This window comes from Bison bison, unplaced genomic scaffold (genome assembly GCF_000754665.1).
Source record: "Bison bison bison isolate TAMUID 2011002044 unplaced genomic scaffold, Bison_UMD1.0 scf7180017858048, whole genome shotgun sequence".
Taxonomy (NCBI): Eukaryota; Metazoa; Chordata; class Mammalia; order Artiodactyla; family Bovidae; genus Bison; species Bison bison.
In genome coordinates, this window is record NW_011488621.1 from 20,301 (window position 1) to 25,088 (window position 4,788).

A 4,788-nucleotide genomic window follows, 5' to 3' on the forward strand; every position below is an offset into this window, starting at 1 on the left:
AACACAGACTTTAAATGATACAATAGACCAGTTAGACCTAATTGATAGCTATAGGACATTTCATCCCAAAACAATGAATTTCACCTTTTTCTCAAGCGCACATGGAACCTTCTCCAGGATAGATCACATCCTGGGCCATAAAGCTAGTCTTGGTAAATTCAAAAAAATAGAAATCATTCCAAGCATCTTTTCTGACCACAATGCAGTAAGATTAGATCTCAATTACAGGAGAAAAACTATTAAAAATTCCAACATATGAAAAAAAAAAAAAAAAAGGAAAGAAAATGAAAATTTTAATGTTACTCACTGAAAATGCCCATTTTTCAGCATTAAATGCAAATTGTTGTTTAGTCACTAAATTGTGTCTGACTCTTTGGAACCCCATGGACTGCAACGGACCAGGCTTCCCTGCCCTTCACCATCTCCTGGAGTTTGCTCAAACTCATGTCCATTGTTTCAGTGATGCCGCCAACCATCTCATCCTCTGTCGTCCCCTTCTCCTCCTGCCTTCAATCTTTCCCAGCATCAGGGTCTTTTCTAATGTATCTGCTCTTCTAATCATGTGGCCAAAGTATTGGAGCTTCAGCTTTAGCATCAGTCCTTCCAATGAATATTCAGGACTGATTTCCTATAGGATTGACTGGTTTGACCTCCTTGCAGTCCAAGGAGCTCTCAAGAGTCTTCTCCAGCACCACACTTCAAAAGCATCAGTTCTTCAGCACTCAGCCTTCTTTATGGTCCAGCTCTCACATCTGTACATGATGCTGGTAAAGCCATAGCTTTGACTGTATGGACCTTTGCTGGCAAAGTGATGTCTCTGCTTTTTAATACACTGTCAAGTTTAGTCATAGCTTTTCTTCCAAGGAACAAAATCTTTTAATTTCATTGGTACAGTCACTGTCCACAGTGATTTTGGAGCCCAAGGAAATAAAACCTGCCACTATTTCCATTGTTTCCCCGTCTATTTGCCATGAAGTGATGGAACCAGATGCCATAATCTTAGTTTTGTGGATGTTGAAGGTTTTTTTTTTTAATAATTATTTGTTTGTAATTGATGATGATTGCTTTACAATATTGATTTGATTTCTGTCATACATCAATATAAATTAACAATGGGTGTACATATGTCCCATCCCTCTTAAATCTCCCTCCCACCTCCCGTGTATTCCCACCCCTCTAGGTTATTACAGAGCCCCAGTTTGAGTTCCCCGAGTCATACAGCAAATTCCCATTGGCTTTCTGCTTACATATGTTGGTGTATACCGTTTCATACTACTCTGCATTCATCACCCTCTCCGTCTCCTCCTCCACACTTGTCCATAAGTCTGTTGTCCATGTCTGCATCTCCTTTGCTGCTCTGAGAACAGGTTCGTCAGTACCATCCTTCTAGATCCTATATATATATATACATACACACACACACATACATACACACATAATATATGATATTTGTTTGTTGAGTTTTAAGCCAGCTTTTCACTCTCTTTCACCTTCAAGAGGCTCTTCAGTTCCTCTTTGCTTTCTGCCATTAGGGTGATATTATTTGTATATCTGAGGTTGTTGATATTTCTCCTGGCAATCTTGATTCCATCTTATGCTTCATCCAGCCTGGCATTATGCCTGGCATATGTACTCTACATATCACTTAAATAAGCAGGGTGATAATATACAACCTAGCCATACTGCTTTCCCAATTTTGAGCGTCTGTTGTTCCATGTTGGGTTCTAATTGTTACTCTTGACCTGCATACAGGTTTCTCGGGAAGCAAGTAAGGTGGTCTGGTATTCCCAAATTAATTTTTAAAATGCAGATTATTTTGAAATTTGAAGAAAGCTGCTAAATTCTATTATGCAACATAAATAGCAAAGTTTACATATTCTAAGTGTTTTTTCCCTTATATAATTACTATAAGTCCAGTGATTAACACGAAAGTTAATGTTTTATTGCTCCAAGTACATTACTTGTCATTAGCATATTTGGGGATGGCTTTTTTAATTTCTTCCTAATAATTATCTTAGATTTTACATACAAAAGGAGAACCTTTCTAATGAGATATTGACAGAAACACACTCTATTTCAGATAGTACTAAAGGAATTTTAACTTTCAATGTCAGAATTTCAGAGAAATTTTCTTTTTTTATTGGCAATATTAATAATATGGTCATCTAAAGATATATTAATATTTTTTTAAGAATTATACATAATGGATAATAGAACCTATATTCTTACTAAGACATAAAAATTGTTTTTCATGTCACAGAATTTTTATTAGAATATTGATTTTGCAACTCAATATTAAACATATTTAATATTTTAAACATACAAAGATGACATTTCATTAGTATACATATATCTCATAAGTTTAAGTTTTAATATGTAGTTATTTTAGAGAAAATCAGAGAGAGCATTATGGCTATTTTGATGAAGGTAATTGAGATTGAGGATTAAGAGTGGCATTTGTCATCATTTATCAACCTGAACATTACATTTATTCCTGCATTTGTTTCAGTTTTACTATATCAAGGAAATTCTTTTAATATAAATAGTTAACATAATAATGTAACTTTAAAAAACAAATATTTATTTTTACTTGGAGGATAATTGCTTTAAATATTGTGTTAGTTTATGCCAGCGATCAATATGAATCAGTCATAGGTATACATATGTCACCTCCCTCTTGAACCTCCCTCCACCTCCCACCCGATCCCACCCCTCAAGGTTGTCACAGAGAATAATTTAACTTTTTAATAGTACAGATCTAGCTAAAGCTATTCTTCAACTAAACTGAATACAACACTTGACAGAAGAGTAGTTAGAAATTTTATTCCAGAATGAAACTACAAGTATTATCTAAGGACAACTTGCAGTTTTTATCACGAATATAAAATTTCAGTAACCAAGTATAATAGTCCTTCTAACTATGCATGTGCCTTTCACTTTTTATTGTAAAACAGTTAAGCTATAATAAGCAGATGCATCAAACAGGGACACCAGTCTCTTGCCTAGCATTTTTAAGGAAAATACATCTGTTCTACAGTAGTATATTCACTTGTATAATTCTTTGCAGGCATTTAAAGACTTGAATTATTAAAAGTCATTTACATATAATGGAAGCAACTTTCCTAACCTGTGACATATGTCCAAGACAATAAAATATAGGCACAGAAAAGTCAAAAGGGGGAACAACTAATAAATCTAGCACTACAAAGCAATGTGTTGCTTGTTGACATTTTATTACAATGTGGACTGTATTGGATTGCATGTTAAAATTTTTTAATGATATAGAATATGTTTAAAATATGAAATTTTATAAAATATTGACCTGAATTGGACTCTTAAAAGTTAAGTGTATATTTTATAATCTCTAAGGAAGGTATTGCAACATTATTCTAAGAGATATATCAAAATACAACATATGATTTGAATGTGATATTGACAAATATTCAAATAATTCAAAAAAAAAGCTATGAGCAGTCCAACAGAAGGAAATCAAAGGAAAGAAAAGAAAACAAAAATAAAATGGTAGACCTAAATAAAAATACGTTAATAGTTTCATTAAATGCTCACACTCTGCTCAGTCGCTTCAGTCATGCCCAACTCTTTGCAATCCCATGGACTGCCCTCTGGGCTACTCTGTCCCTGGGATTTTTCAAGCAAGAATACTGGAGTGCATTGTCATTGCCTCCTCTAGGGGATCTTCCTGCCCGGGGATAGAATATGTATCTCCTGCATTGCAGGCAGATTCTTTACTGCTGAGCCACTGGGGAAGCCCTTCATTAACTGTGTATAGTCTAAACATACCAATGAAAGGACAGAGGATTTTCAGATTGAAATTTTATAAATTGACCTAAATATAGGCTGGAGATAAGAAACTCATTTCCAATGTAATAATATTAAAGGTAAAAGGATGAAAGAGAAGCACTTCTTGAATGGCAAGTAAGGACCTCAAAAGTGTGTTTTTCTAGACAAACAGATGGCTAATAAATACATGAAAAGATGCTCAATATCACTAATTATTAGTGAAATGCATATCAAAACTACAATGAGGTATCACCTCAGACTGGTAAGGTGGCCATCATCAAAAAATCTACAGACAATAAATCCTAGAGAGGATATGGAGAAAAGGGAACCCTCCTTTTCTCCTTTTCCAACAATTCATCCACAGTTGGTGGAATTGTAAACTGATATATTTAGTATCCTACAGTTGGAAGAAATGTAAACTGATACAGTTATTATGGAGAACAGTGTGGAGATCCCTTAGAAAACTGGGAATAAATCTACCATATGACCCAGCAACCCCACTACTGGGCATATACCCTGAGAAAACAGTGATCAAAAAAGACACGTGTACCCCAGTGTTTATGGCAGCACTATTTACAATAGCTAGGACATGGAAGCAACCTAGATGACCACTGGCAAACAAATGGGTGAAGAAGTTGTACCTATATACAATGGAATATTGCTCAGCCATAAAAAAGAGAATGTAATTGAGTCAGTTTTAGTGAAGTGGATGAACCTAGAGCCTGTTATACAGAGTAAAGTAAGTCAGAAAGAGAAAAACAAATATAGTATATTTATATATGTATACATATATACATCAGATCAGATCAGATCAGATCAGTCGCTCAGTCGTGTCCGACTCCTTGCGACCCCATGAATCGCAGCACACCAGGCCTCCCTGTCCATCACCAACCCCCGGAGTTCACTAAGACTCACGTCCATCAAGTCAGTGATGCCATCCAGCCATCTCATCCTCTGTCGTCCCCTTCTCCTCCTGCCCCCAATCCC